At 47.3% G+C, this 15,922-nt stretch overlaps 1 protein-coding gene across 3 annotated transcripts in view; it reads right to left on the minus strand.

The window, feature by feature from the left end:
• The window catches only part of FBXL4 (F-box and leucine rich repeat protein 4), a 53,005-nt gene extending 44,675 nt beyond the window's left edge, over positions 1-8,330 (minus strand). For 2 of the 3 annotated variants that reach the window (XM_066612881.1, XM_066612868.1), the window contains exons 1-2: positions 8,211-8,330; positions 5,679-6,020 (exon numbers count right to left, since the gene is read on the minus strand). The gene's annotated coding sequence lies outside the window, so the exon portion shown is untranslated. Of the gene's footprint in view, positions 1-5,678; positions 6,021-7,955; positions 8,145-8,210 lie in introns of those variants that run through there. The other variant, XM_066612875.1, reaches the window with a different exon arrangement.
• Between the last annotated feature and the right edge of the window lie 7,592 nt (positions 8,331-15,922).

Raw genomic sequence — 15,922 nt, forward strand, 5'->3', positions numbered from 1 at the left:
ATCCCTATTAAATAGGGATTTTTATAATTTCAAAGAAGGTTCTTTCTTTCAAGAACCACTACATTCAGGTGTTTCATTCCGATCTGGCTTCACATTCTGGCCTCCATCCTCCCACGCTCAGAGCAGATGGAATTGCTCGGCTTCAGCTTGTCAGCTGCTCCAAGGTTGCACAGTGCCGGTGGCCTCGAACTGGCGACCTTGTGGATGTTATCTTCAGGCAGACGGAGGCTCTACCCTCTAGACCAGACCTCCTGCCTCCTGCCCTCTAGACCAGACCTCCTGCTCCATGAAGTAGTTTTCTTCATGGCAGAGAGCAGGCAATTCAGACCAAAAGCATAATTTTCATTTGAAGTCACCGCTCCACAAGATGATGTGACGTTCTTTTGAAGGGAAAGTAAGACCCAATCAACACCTTATACAGTGTGAGTTGGTAACATACAGGACTGTTCCACTTCAGACTGCAAATGTAGAGTTTAAGTTCAGAATGCTTTCCTATGTGTGTGTGGGGGGGGGAACCTCACTGTACTAAGTATATATTGTAAAGGAGCACACTGGAGGAAAGGTTTAGCATAGATCTCTTCCCAATTTTCAAAACATAGGATGTTTTTCACAAGGGGAGAGGATTAAAAATGTGACCCCCACACCTGAAAACTGATGTGGAACAGTCCAGAATTCTATCACCTCAGCTTATCCCCTCACTCTGCAATGTTTACATTACAATAAATAGTAAACCTTTAGGAGTAGCAGAGTTCAAAGGAATTAGAGTAAACAACCAGAAGCACATAGCAGATTTTGCTTTTCAAAGGATACTAATTCCTCTGTTTCAATAATGCTGATTTCTTTTTGTTATGACATCTTGAGCACATGGAGAGGCATGATATGAATTACAGACGAACAACACCAGATCAATATATAAGATCTAGCAAATAGATGTACTGTATCTCCATTAATAAAACTGTACTCAGTGTACTTCCTCTAATAATTCTATTCTACTTTTAACTATCCTAACATGTACCTTGACTTTTCTTTTTAGGTAATCTCAATATTTTTTCAATTATTCTACTATAGCAGCTTAAAATACCCATCTTCGCCATTCCTGCAGAACTGTTCCTCACACAGGAAGCATCTTTTCATTTGCACTATTTCAACCTTCTCTTCTTCAACCTTTTGTCATCTCTTTACTCTCTGAGCCATACAAAGTAACTGCTGAAATTATCTTCCTCTTTCACCACTTTAAGCCATTTCTGCCCAAAGTTGCACATATGCAACAGGGACCGAATGTATTAACCTGTGGGCCAGGCAAAAATGGGTTAATGTCACCGATCTCTTATTTTCATTCATAAGCATCACCTCTTTCCCTGTATTCAGTCTTAACTTCTCACCCCATTACACTGAAGGTTTTGCACAACTGTCTCTCACTCTGTTGCATTTCCAACAGCCTATTTATTACTAGTTTTACATCTCTTCCCAATCATTTACTCACACCTTTCCAGTGTAATAGAAACACTGCATATTATTTGAAATATATGCAGAAATGGTTGCAATAAAGAAAAAAATAATAAAATGCAATATTAAATGTGTGAAGATCCAAGGTTGGACCTTATTAAATATAATCACAATACAGTTTGAAGAAACTGTTAAACAGCACTAATATTTCATTAGATAAGATATTATCCACTGTTAGAAGAAAGAGCTGTTCAGCCCGTTAACCACTGAGACTCCTCATAAAAAAAATTTAAAAGCTGCCAAGGGAAAAAATTAAATAATTTGCAAAAAGAATGTTACCATTGATTAACTTTTCTTGTTCTTCTAATGTTCTTGGTCCCTGTGCCAACCATTTCCTCCCCACTGAGGAAAATGTTTTGGGGGGCACAAGTCAGGTCTGGAGGCCTTCTGAGGGCTGGATAGGTCATATGTGGCCTCACCAGCCCTCAAAAGACCTTCTAATGCCTCTGGAGAGCCTTAAAAAAAAATCACACCCAATTTCTCCAGTTTAAATGCACGGCCTCGCCAGTCCTCAGAAAAGGGCGCAGGCGGCCCTCAGTGCAGCATGTATGGGAGGCAGCAGCCCCTTGATGTGCAACCCATGAGCACTTGCACCCATGCACCCCCCAGGTATACCACTGCTGCTAGAAGCTTGCACCTTCATAATTAGAGCATTTGCAAAGTTTAACTTTCTAAAGAAACCCTAGATTATTTAAATCAATCCCAACATTTACTTTTAGGGATTTAGGCACTGCCAGACTAGTCTAAACACTACAGAAATTGATTATACTGATTGTAACTCGTGGTTCAAACTGGGAGAGAGCAATTGACACAGACAGAGAGGCCTGCACCGCACCATCAGTGCCAAAGCGGGAGCCCCAGCCACTGGTGGAGCGCAGGTAAGCAGGAACTGTCCTGCTACCTGTTAGTCTCCTGAAGTGTACAGGCTGGTTGTCCTGTACACTGCATTCTTTAAAAATGTTCCTTGTTTAAGCAAAAAACACCCATGCTTCCAGAATTTTCATGAGCGTGGGGGGGGGGGGGAACCTGTCATTTCTATAGGATTCCCCCATAACCGAGGTTTTTGTATCGCAGGGGACAGAACTCCTAAGAACTCCTGACGATATGGAGAATGCTTCTCTGTGTTTTTAATGAAATCAAGCTATTCTCCAAAATAAGATGGATAACAGTGCAACATTTACAAATAATGTGAGATAGTGAAGATTAACTCTTCTTTACACCCTCAAAATATGTCAAGAGCAATTAAAATGAAGACACCTGTCCAGAAACTGTTAGTGGATTGGCAGCCGGGCTAAAGTTTGAACTAGGAACAAAGTCTGAACTCTACACCAGTGTTTCTAAAACTGTGGGTTGGGACCCACTAGGTGAGTCATGAGCCAATTTCAGGTGAGTCCCCATTCATTTCAATATTTTACTTTTAATATATTAGACTTGATGCTACCATGGTATGTGACTGCATTTGGGGAAATGTTAAAGACCTGTTCTTTTAACAAGCTACTATGTATATTCTTTTAACAATGATAGTAAATGGAACTTACTCCTGGGTAAGTGTGGGTAGGATTTCAGCCTAGGATTGCTAAAAATTTTCCTGCTTGATGATGTCACTTCAGGTCATGACATCACTTACAATGGGTCCTAACAGACTCTCATTCTAAAAAGTGGGTCCCGGTGCTAAATGTGTGAGAACCACTACTTTACACCATATACAGTTAGCAAAAAAAGTGAATAGATCTGATTCATGCTAGCTCACCAACACAAACTTAAAATCAATGCAAAAAGGATGCAGCTTGGTACCGTTTTAGTGTCCAGCTCCTGTTCAGTTTTAGTGTCCAGAAAGCGATAAGCCTAACTGCAAATTAATTGCCCATCGTATATTTAACTTCAGTCTTGTTCTCAAATCGGTGCAGCTGAAGAACAGTAAAAGGATGAATTTCCCCCATCCTTTCAATTCATGCGTACTGTTAGACAAGTGAGAATTCACAACCATTTTTGGAAATGTATTCTCAGGTCCTAACACAAGTGGTTCATTCAGGACACCACCCAGCTTAAAACAGAAGTCTTGCAGCAAACACTTTTTTCTTTCCCACCCTTCTTGAACTTTTAGCTCTGTGCAGTATAGTGCTATAGGACTCACATCTGCCATGGGAAGACAACCTTCAACTTGAGTATTTTATTGCAATATGGTTGGAGAGGAAGTATAGTATGGGGGGGGGGATATTTTAACCTCATGTCATGCATCATCCCAACCCTAATGCTCACCTCCAAGATACTCAAAGGACTTCATGCAGCACAAATCCCTTTATCCTCCACTTTCCTTTTTATTTTTCAACCAACACTTCTAACATTCCTCATGACAACCAGCCCTCAACGATAGGCTTATTAGACTCACACAGTCCACTTAACTTCAATTCCTTTAGACCCTTGTCCCACTCACCCATCACTCCTCCATGTGAACCAGTCCACAGTTGGCCAGGGGCAGCACACTAAGAATGCCTCCTTTGGTTTCAGGTCTTCAGTCACTCGGAGAAGCCTCCCCCTCTCACAAGAGCGCTCAGCACAACACAGAGACACGGCCCACACCAACCCAGCCAGCCAAAGGAAACATGGGGCTGGAGGGTTGCAGGCAGTACCCGGACCAAGGGAGGATGGGGCAGGAATGGCCAGAAATAGCAGGAAGGAAGCAGAAGACAGAGAGGGCACTAATATATGGCAGGGAGGTTTTGAGCACTTTGGGGCAGGCCAAGTAGGTGGTGGCCTGGAAAGGGTGGAGTATGAAACAGAGCATATAGGCCATGAGGGGCCTGTAATGAGGAGGCTTGACAGTGGGCTCCGAGGGCAAAGGGAGTCTGCAGCCTGACTGACTTGGATGTTGTCAAAGCCAGTGGAGAAGGTGACTGGGTACAGCAACCCCTTGCCCGCACAATGTCCGCCTAGACTTCACTCCACAGCCAAACAAGTTGGCTTTAAAGAGCCCAGTTGCAAAGGCAGATATTGATCAGGGTGCACCAATAACATGGTGGAGAATGAGGGTGAACATGTGCCCCTCAGCAACAGCTAGTAAGTAAGAAAGGGAACCGGAGACCTAAGGCCACTCTGCTGATTTGACCCAGTTTGGCCAATGACTTGCCAAACAACAAAGATGATTAATTCAGGAGATGCTAAAGCACTAGCAGTAATACCAAACAGCCCTTTGACAAGATTTGAAAGAAGGGCTAATAGACTCACCCAGCCAGTTGTGTAGGGTGTGGTCAGAGCTACTACCACAGTGAACCAATCACAAGACACTTAACAAAACTGACAGCAGAGTATGACATAGAAGCCTTTTTGACTACCTCTGAAAGGTTGGCAGAGATGGCCCAGTAGCCCAAGGCCCAATGGGACTACTTTTTGGGCCCTGATAGTTTGATGGATGCTCCCAGCATAGGAAGCCTCAGAGTACAACACATTAAATGAAGTGATTCTAGAAAGATATGGGATCATGGAGGAATCCCACTGATTCCAGTTGAGGGAAATCTGTTACATGAAGAGTAGATTGCCTCAGGCCATCGTGGCAAACATAGGGGAAGCAACTATCTGGTGGCTCTGCCCAGTCACCGAGGGTGAGTCAAAGATTGTGGATAAGGTAGTTCTCAATCAAGCATATGCTGGCCAAGGCCTGGGTGTAGGTACAGTGCAACAAACCAGCCAATCATAAGATGGCCTTTAAAATCATTCGATGATAGAACCCATTGAGACCCTCAAGGGGAAACCAAAGCTGCCTGGAGAATCCAACCTCAGACTGCAAATGTATGAACCCCCTCAAGAGGGGAGGACCAAATGGGACACATGTGAGGTACAGTTTGGTACAGCCTCGCTGCCAGGCCCCGCACCCCACACTGGCACATGTTGGAGGAGATTCTGCCTGAAGCCAGGGAGCCCAAAAATCACTTCACCCAGAAGGGCCCAGAACCCACCCCACCCTGGAGGGAGCAACAAATACAAAAACTGGCCCCCTGCTATACACGTGGACAAAAGAGACCACCCCTTTATGGAATGTTACTTTGACAGCATTCCTACAAGGGCCAGGTAAACCCAGGAAAATCCCCCCCATGACAACCAAAGTTGAGCTGGGAGAGCAATGGGTGACAACCTTACTTGATTCTGGTAGTGCAGTCTCAGTGGTCCAGACTTACCTCTTGCCCAGCTCCTTTCCCATGCAAACATGCAAGGATCACTTGCCTGCACCGACATGCGAAGTACATGTAGGGTACTTGGGTAAAGAGCAAGGACTGGACTTGTTAAAGATAGACAATATCCCTAATTTTGTCCTATTAGGGCACGATGTTCCTGAATTTGTCAGGTTGCTTCATGACACAACAAGGAAGCCAGGGGACCCCATGCTCTCGGGAGAAGACGATTCCGAGGAGAGCTCCTCTCAGTCAGCACTTCCTGAGGTTGACCAGATGCCTGCTTCCAGCCGGACTGCCAACCCCATGTTTCACCAGGCTCAGGAGGAAGACTCCAGTCTGGAAGGCCTGCAAGAGTAGACAGTAGTAAATTACACACTCACAAGCAGTAGGGCCTGTGATGAAGAAGCTTGACAGTTGGTTCCAAAGGGAGCCTGCATAACCTGTGTGAGAACCAGGACTCCCACTCTGGGAAAGACATTGCCAAGGCCAGTGGATAAGACTGGGTGTGGCAACCTACCCACATAATCTTCTGAGATTAGCCCAGACTTCCCCTCTCCCCACAGAATTAGTTGGCTTTAAGTAGATCAGCTACAAAGGCACATACTGATCAGGGTACCCATCTCCTCACTTTTTCCGGAGTAAAAGTCCCCAGGAAGCCAGGCTCCCTCACCCCTTTTGATAGGGAAAAAACGGGGGGTAGTGGCATCCCTTCTCTCCTAGCCCCATAGCAGAAGTGAAAGCTGCCTTTAATAACTGATGAAGAAATCCTGAATTTTAGGTTCACTATTATAGACAGCCGTAGTAGAAAACAGCTTCCCAAACCTATACAGTATAGATTTTACATAACATTATATAAAATTGACTAATAAGGAATAGTGCTCACATGCCAAGAGCACAGAACAACACCTGCAACTTGCCTTGAGACTGGCCATTGGCTATCAGAGAAAGTGAGAAGAAAAAAAACTAAAGAAGTCTCACTTTATCGGGCCTATAAGCAGCAGTGACATGCTGAACATGGTCTTTCATGATCGTTACACAGAAAAATGCAGAATACAGGCATATGTGATGAGAGACTACTAGACTTTTTGGAGCAGCTGCACTGGGTTTCTCAAGGCAGCTGAGCATCTCTGGATCTCTTACCCCTGGATCATTTTGGGCCTAAAGTCTTGGATCCAGTGACAGGGGGCCCTCTCTGTGCACCACACAATAGCAGCACCTCCTTCTCCTGCCTCCCTCCCAATGGCAGAGGGCTGCTGCTGCTGCTGGTCACCAGTGAAGAGCGAGCGGTAGATAGTTGCAAGGAACAGGGCCACCCAAAGACAGACCACAGGCTTGCAAGATGGCAGAGGCTGCTGTTGGTGCAAAGCACTAAGTAGCCTGTCTCATCCTCTTGCTCACTCACCTACGCTCTCCAGAAGGGCAGCATGGTGGTGAAGCTTGTACCCTGTGCATCTTCCCCACTGTGCTGCCTAAAGGGAGGGAGGAAGAGCAAACAGAGGCTGGGCCTTTCTCACTCTGGGCATCCCCACTGGACCCAGCCCTCCTTGCAGAGTCACCCAAAGAGAAAACGCAAACCAGTCAACACCCAGTGCTTCTCAAAATGAATCAAGCAGAGGAGCACTCAGAGGCAGCAGCAGCCCCATCTTCTGTATCATTGCAATCCCTTGCCTTTATTCACTCAGGCTGCAATCCTGTCCACACCTACTTGGGAGTAATCCCCACAAGATATAATGGTACTTACTTCTGAGTAGAGATGCATAGGACTGGGCTCTCACTTTGCCAAAGTGAGGACCCAGGTCTGCTGGGAGGAAGTGGAGGAAGCCACACCACCCTTCCCTTCCCCCAAGCCTGAAATCTGACTTCCCCTGTCAGGTGACTGTCACAGGAGGACAGGACTCTGGTGAGGTTCAGGCTCATTCCATTCTTGGGAACCGGCTGAGGAGTGTGTGTGGAGGGGGGGGGGGCAAAGACAAACTGACCAGCTCCCTTCCCTTTCTTCCTAAGGGGTAATGCAGAAGATGGGTCAGCTGGGTACAATGAGAGCCCAAGCCTATGCCTGTCTACTCAGAAGCAAGCCCCACTATAGTCAATGGGGCTTACTCCCAGGAAAGTGTGGATAGGATTGCAGCCTGAGAGCCCATTCCTATGCCTGTCTCCTCAGAAGTAAGCCCCACTATAGCCAATGGGGCTTACTCCCAGGAAAGTGTGGGCAGGACTGCAGCCACAGGGAGCTAAACGCGCAGCCAAAGCCTTGTGGCGCCAGGCGGGCGAGTGACTCACAGCGCCGCAAAGCAGGCCCTGCATGTAAACAGCGAGCCCTCCGCACAAGCCCCCCGCCCGCCACCAACGGTCGCGCAGAGGCCGTTGCGGGAGGGGCCGCACTGTTGACAGAACGCAGCGGGTGCGCGCGCACGTCCTACAGCCAACAGCTGCGAGGCGCTGCACTCCCCGTTCCGCTACCGTTTTGTTTGTTCCTCTCTTCCTCCCCCCTTTCCCCCCACCGCCAGTGAGGACGAGAGCTGTCGCTGTACCCACAGAGTCAGCCGAGCGGGCGGAGCAACCCGGGGTCTCGCGCGCTTCACTTCAAGCCGCACGCGCCACAGTGCCAAAGAGCCGCGCCTCTCGTGCTCGGGCGGAAGCCTCAGGTTGAGAGAGAGGTGGTGAAAGGGTTAATCCACTCCTCCCTCTCGCCCACCCCCCCCCCCGCTCTTGAAAAAGGCGGAGCCGCGAGCCCAACAAGATGCAGCTGAGCCGTGCGTGACGTCCCTGCAGGAAGGAGGCAGGGCTTGGAGGCTCACGACAGGAAGGGGGAGGAGCGTCTGGGAGGATCCCAGAAGGGGCACGTGTACAGTTTGCCTTGTGTTTCCAGTGAAGGGCTTGACTCTTACCAGCGGGAGGTCAACATATATGTATGTGTGTGTGTGTGTATATATATATATATATATATATGTGTGTGTGTGTGTGTGTGTGTATATACACACGTAAATATAAGATATGTACATACATACGCACTCTTTTTTGAGCGTTTCTCAAACAGTGGGTCAGGACCAACTAGGTGGGTCTTGAGCCAATTTCATGCGGGCCCCCATTCATTTCAAAGTGTATTTTGATGCTACTGTGTTATGTGACTGCATTGAGGGAAATGTTTCACCTCTGTACTTTTAACAGGCTACTATATGCTTTTAACAATAATGGAGCTTACTCCTGGTCAGTGTGGAAAGGACCAAAGCCTTTGGAATGTTTGGGGAATTTTTTTTTAAATAGCAACTGCTTGGGAGGGTCCTCGGCGGGAGGGGGGTCGGGGGCTTCTTGTAGTGGGGGATTCGATTATTAGAAACATAGAGAGGGGGGTTTGCGACGGATGTGAGGACCGCATGGTGACTTGCCTGCCTGGTGCGAAGGTTGCGGACATCACTTCTCGTCTAGACAGGCTAGTAGACAGTGCTGGGGGAGAGGTAGCGGCTGTGGTGCATGTCGGCACCAACGACGTGGGCAAGTGTAGCTGGGAGGTCCTGGAGGCCAAATTTAGGCTTTTAGGCAGGAAGCTGAAAGCCAGGACCTCAAAGGTAGCGTTCTCTGAAGTGCTACCTGTTCCACGCGCAGGGCCAGCTAGGCAGGCGGAGATCAGGGGTCTCAATGCGTGGATGAGACGGTGGTGTAGGGAGGAGGGGTTTAGATTCGTTAGGCACTGGGGAACGTTTTGGGACAAGCGGGGCCTGTACAAGAGGGACGGGCTCCATTTGAACCAGAATGGAACCAGACTGCTGGCGCATAACATTAAAAAGGTGGCAGAGCAGCTTTTAAACTGATCCCTGGGGGAAGGCCGACAGGAGCCGAGGGGCATCCGGTTCGGGACTCCTCAGCCCTATGGGATGAGGATGGGGAGGTTAGAGAACAACAAGACAAAGGCAGGGTAGGAGAAGAAATTGGGAAAGGTAGGGAGATGGGATGTGATAGACAGTTTGGCACAATGAGAGGATGCGGGGACAAAGGAGCGAATAAGCAGCCCATCCTGGGGCATTCCGTGTATAAATGCTTTTATGCGAATGCCCGAAGTCTACGAGCAAAGGTGGGAGAACTGGAATGTCTGGTGACAAGGGAAAATATTGACATAGTGGGCATAACGGAAACCTGGTGGAATGCGGAGAATCAGTGGGATACCGCAATCCCGGGCTATAAACTCTACAGGAAGGACAGGCAGGGGCGTGTTGGAGGTGGGGTGGCCCTTTATGTTAAGGAAGGGATAGAATCCAGCAAAGTAGAGATTGAAGGTGGGTCCGACTCCACTGTAGAATCTCTGTGGGTTAAATTACCAGGCTTGAGCAGCGATGTAATACTGGGGGTGTGCTATCGTCCTCCAGACCAGAAATCTGATGGGGACCTTGAAATGAGGAAACAGATCAGGGAGGTGACAAGGAAGGACAGGGTTGTAATCATGGGGGACTTCAATTATCCTCATATTGACTGGGTCAATTTGTGTTCTGGTCACGATAAGGAAACCGGATTTCTTGACGTGCTAAATGACTGTGGCTTAGATCAGCTAGTCACGGAGCCCACCAGAGGACAGGTGACTCTGGATTTAATTTTGTGCAGTACGCAGGACCTGGTTAGAGATGTAAACGTTACTGAGCCATTGGGGAACAGTGATCATGCTGCGATCCGTTTTGACGTGCATGTTGGGGGAAGAATACCAGGCAAATCTCTAACAAAAACCCTTGACTTCCGACGGGCGGACTTCCCTCAAATGAGGAGGCTGGTTAGAAGGAGGTTGAAAGGGAGGGTAAAAAGAGTCCAGTCTCTCCAGAGTGCATGGAGGCTGCTTAAAACAACAGTAATAGAGGCCCAGCAGAGGTGTATACCGCAAAGAAAGAAGGGTTCCACTAAATCCAGGAGAGTGCCCGCATGGCTAACCAGCCAAGTTAGAGAGGCTGTGAAGGGCAAGGAAGTTTCCTTCCGTAAATGGAAGTCTTGCCCTAATGAAGAGAATAAAAAGGAACATAAACTGTGGCAAAAGAAATGTAAGAAGGTGATAGGGGAGGCCAAGCGAGACTATGAGGAACGCATGGCCAGCAACATTAAGGGGAATAATAAAAGCTTCTTCAAATATGTTAGAAGCAGGAAACCCGCCAGAGAAGCGGTTGGCCCTCTGGATGGTGAGGGAGGGAAAGGGGAGATAAAAGGAGACTTAGAGATGGCAGAGAAATTAAATGAGTTCTTTGCATCTGTCTTCACGGCAGAAGACCTCGGGCAGATACCGCTGCCCGAACGGCCCCTCCTAACCGAGGAGTTAAGTCAGATAGAGGTTAAAAGAGAAGATGTTTCAGACCTCATTGATAAATTAAAGATCAATAAGTCACCGGGCCCTGATGGCATCCACCCAAGGGTTATTAAGGAATTGAAGAATGAAGTTGCAGATCTCTTGACTAAGGTATGCAACTTGTCCCTCAAAACAGCCGCGGTACCAGAAGATTGGAGGATAGCAAATGTCACGCCTATTTTTAAAAAGGGAAAGAGGGGGGACCCGGGAAACTATAGGCCGGTCAGCCTAACATCCATACCGGGTAAGATGGTGGAATGCCTCATCAAAGATAGGATCTCAAAACACATAGACGAACAGGCCTTGCTGAGGGAGAGTCAGCATGGCTTCTGTAAGGGTAAGTCTTGCCTCACAAACCTTATAGAATTCTTTGAAAAGGTCAACAGGCATGTGGATGCGGGAGAACCCGTGGACATTATATATCTGGACTTTCAGAAGGCGTTTGACACGGTCCCTCACCAAAGGCTACTGAAAAAACTCCAAAGTCAGGGAATTAGAGGACAGGTCCTCTCCTGGATTGAGAACTGGTTGGAGGCCAGGAAGCAGAGAGTGGGTGTCAATGGGCAATTTTCACAATGGAGAGAGGTGAAAAGCGGTGTGCCCCAAGGATCTGTCCTGGGACCGGTGCTTTTCAAACTCTTCATAAATGACCTGGAGACAGGGTTGAGCAGTGAAGTGGCTAAGTTTGCAGATGACACCAAACTTTTCCGAGTGGTAAAGACCAGAAGTGATTGTGAGGAGCTCCAGAAGGATCTCTCCAGACTGGCAGAATGGGCAGCAAAATGGCAGATGCGCTTCAATGTCAGTAAGTGTAAAGTCATGCACATTGGGGCAAAAAATCAAAACTTTAGATATAGGCTGATGGGTTCTGAGCTGTCTGTGACAGATCAGGAGAGAGATCTTGGGGTGGTGGTGGACAGGTCGATGAAAGTGTCGACCCAATGTGCGGCGGCAGTGAAGAAGGCCAATTCTATGCTTGGGATCATTAGGAAGGGTATTGAGAACAAAACGGTTAGTATTATAATGCCGTTGTACAAATCGATGGTAAGGCCACACCTGGAGTATTGTGTCCAGTTCTGGTCGCCGCATCTCAAAAAAGACATAGTGGAAATGGAAAAGGTGCAAAAGAGAGCGACTAAGATGATTACGGGGCTGGGGCACCTTCCTTATGAGGAAAGGCTACGGCGTTTGGGCCTCTTCAGCCTAGAAAAGAGACGCTTGAGGGGGGACATGATTGAGACATACAAAATTATGCAGGGGATGGACAGAGTGGATAGGGAGATGCTCTTTACACTCTCACATAATACCAGAACCAGGGGACATCCACTAAAATTGAGTGTTGGGCGGGTTAGGACAGACAAAAGAAAATATTTCTTTACTCAGCGCGTGGTCGGTCTGTGGAACTCCTTGCCACAGGATGTGGTGCTGGCGTCTAGCCTAGACGCCTTTAAAAGGGGATTGGACGAGTTTCTGGAGGAAAAATCCATTATGGGGTACAAGCCATGATGTGTATGCGCAACCTCCTGATTTTAGGAATGGGTTAAGTCAGAATGCCAGATGCAGGGGAGAGCACCAGTATGAGGTCTCTTGTTATCTGGTGTGCTCCCTGGGGCATTTGTTGGGCCGCTGTGAGATACAGGAAGCTGGACTAGATGGGCCTATGGCCTGATCCAGTGGGGCTGTTCTTATGTTCTTATGTTCTTATGTTCTTCCCAATCCTCCCAAGAAGAAGGGTTCTTCTTCTTCAACATTTAAACTTATTGTCAACTTTTAATTTGCTTCATTGATTGGATTGTACAGGGTGTTAAAAATTTGCCTGCTTGATGATGTCAGTTCTGGCTATGACATCACTTCCAGGTTAATGACATCACTTCTGGTGGGTCCTGTCAGACTGTCATTCTAAAAAAAATGGGTTGGTGCTAAAATGTGTGAGAACCACTGCTATATGTGCTTTCTCAGATGTAAGTTCAATTTTGTTCAATGGAAGTCACTTCCAGGTAAGTATGATTAGGATTACAGCCTCAGTAGTGTACAAAGAAAGACATGCTGTATCCCAGAAAGTCCTCAGCCTATTAGCGCAGTGTTTCTCAAGGTTTGTCTTCCACTGTACCACTTCTAATGGTCCACTTATTTGAAGTATCACCAGAAGTAACTGTTGATGACCTAATCACCAGTTAGTTCTGAGTTGGGAGGCCACATGTGACACAAAATACACCTGTAAGAGCTCGTGGTGGGTTGGAGGGCTTTTTTGAGCATGGAAAAGCAGGTTTTGGAACTCTGCCAGCTGGGCCAAACCTCCTACTACTGTTCGTTGCATCGCGTTCTGGTCTTGATGCTAGGAGATGGGTCCAGGGGTACTGTCAGTACCACCAGACACCTCTTCAAGTACGAATGGCCTGTACCACTGATTGAGAAACACTGTCTTAGGGCACAGTCCTGTCTTGCGCTGAAACAGGCAAGCCAAGAGGCTTGCGCTGTATCCAGCTCAGGATAGGGGCTGTAAACGGCTCAGCCAGAGGCTAGGGGAAACATTTCCCCTTACCTGTGGGTAAGGGCCGCTGGCCCCTATGGGTCTCCTTGGACTTGAGGTAGTACAAGTCTGAGGAGAGCGGACCGACGTGAATTCATTCCGTTCTCCCTGGGAATGGGGGTTAGGATCCAGCATAACTGCCAGATTCCAGCCCCGCCTTCTGCTCCCCACCTGCCATCCCCCCACTCAGGAATGCCTCCCTCGCACCGCCTTCCCACCTACCTTTCCTCCTTGCATCGGCCCACACGGGCCAACGCAACCCATGCAGAGGAAGCCAGTGCAGAGGCTTGCTTCGGCCTCTGCAGTCCAGCGCTTCTCTGAGCGTCCGCCCGGCTTCCTCCCGAGGAAGGCCAAGGGTGCAAGGGCCTTGCATCGGCCCAAGTCAAGGGCTGGACTGTGCCCTTAGTGCAGTGGTTCCAAACATTTTTTCACTTGCACACGCCTTGGCAGCCCTTTTCCATAAACTGTAACCCTCATATTGGCAAAACCTCTTAATATAGTTGCTGTTATTTGAAATTTATATGTTTTCAACCACTGATCCATATCTGATAATACACAGTTTGATGACCCAAAACTGGCAGTTGCTTGGGCTTTTGCAGCCAACTAATTGCATTCCTTCCTGCAATTATAATGACTTGCCTTTTTCCACAATTATTCAGTTCTCTTTTGAGTACTCCTAAAGGTTCTGGCAAGTACCCCTGTCGGGCAGCCCAATCCTGAACTGCCCAGAGCTCTGGAACCCGGCTACTCCATGGAGGGCTCCCGCCGGATCCTGTACCTCCCGCACTACTACAGTAGGCACCTTGGGAGAAGGGGAAGATCGTCCCCTTCCCCCAAGTAAGGAAAGCAGCCCCGCAATGGGGCTACTCACTTTAGCGGTGACCGTTTGGTCGCTGCTGAAGTAAAGGCACTCGTGTAGGGCGAGCAGCCCTACCCGAGCGCCTTGGATCCTGCAGAGCTCAGCTCTGTGGACCCACCTCTCCCCCTCCCCCGACACGCCTCCCCCATGCCCCCAGCCACACCTCCCCATCCCCGTAACGCCTCCCCCACGCCCCCAACCACACCCCATCTCCTGTTCCGCAGCCCGGCGGTCCTGGGGAACGCCAAGCCGCAGAACCCGGGCACCTGCCACGCGCTGGCTCAGCACTGGCCGGAGTTGAGCTAGCTCCAGTGGTAAGCCCCACAAATGTGTCTTATGGCACGTTTGTGACAGGTCCGTGCTGCGGCGCCGCAGCTCCGCACCGCGGACCTCAGGATCGGGCTTTTAGTGAGACCACTGGAAGCCAGAGAAACAGGTTGTAGATTTTAGCCTATGGTAAAGACCAGAGCAGAATTTAAATTGAACCTTATACTATACTCATGTTATATTGGCCTGCAAAAAGCTTATATTGGCCTGCAAAAAGCTTATACTATACTGCATGTTATATTGGCCTGCAAAAAGCTTTTTAACTGTTTATCCACCAAAAGTTAGGAATCAGAATTAAAAAAAAAAAAACTGTTAGATGTAACAATCTGAAATAGTTGCAGTATTTCCTTTTAAAACTTTTACAAATTGTGGGTAATCCTACAGGACTATTTCTGATAGGGGAGTGTCTGTACTGATAGTGTCTTGTCAAAAGAACAATTTTGATAGTGTCTACAACCTTCAGATTGTACTCGCAGATCATTTATTCACTTCCTAAATATAGGATTTTTAAAACTAAGTGGAACTCTACTATTCACTATTAATAAAAAAGGTTTCATATACAGTTTATACACATTGAGAAATACTATTTAGGAGCAGTGTATTACCAGGAAAGGAAAAAAATTGTCAGAGAAGACTAATCAACAGCTGCTGGTCTAGAATGTGCAAATAAAGTTTGAGTAGAGGCTTTTCTTGATTTTGTTACGGTATGATCCCTGTCCTTGTTTGATAATGAATCTCAGGGCCTCTTCAAATGTTTCTGAGGCACAAAAGCTATTGATATTTATCATTCAGAAGTGACAGTCACACAGGTCTTATGAATGGATGTCACTTCTGAATAGTTGGGTGAATGTCCGTTTTCTGGTTGGCTTACCACAGAGTGAGTGGCATGAAATCCAGATGTACCTAATATCTGAGATGGCATCCATGATAGTATCCAAATGTGAGATAGTATTAATGGCTCAAAATCCATGTCTGTAAAAGAATAAGATGTGAAGCAATCTCCATTGTTTTACCATTTCTGTGAAACTGTTTACCATATTCATAAATACAATGTGAATAAATTGAATGTAGGTTACATAGCTTTTATAATATTTTATATGATGTAATTGTTGGGTTTCATGAGTTTAACCTGGAGTAAACATAGGGCACTAAACACTGGAGTCCAGCTATAAGAAGCAATTACAGTATAGTGTCATGTAAAATTATTCCACATG

The sequence above is a fragment of the Tiliqua scincoides genome, chromosome 1 (assembly GCF_035046505.1).
Source record: "Tiliqua scincoides isolate rTilSci1 chromosome 1, rTilSci1.hap2, whole genome shotgun sequence".
Classification (NCBI taxonomy): Eukaryota; Metazoa; Chordata; class Lepidosauria; order Squamata; family Scincidae; genus Tiliqua; species Tiliqua scincoides.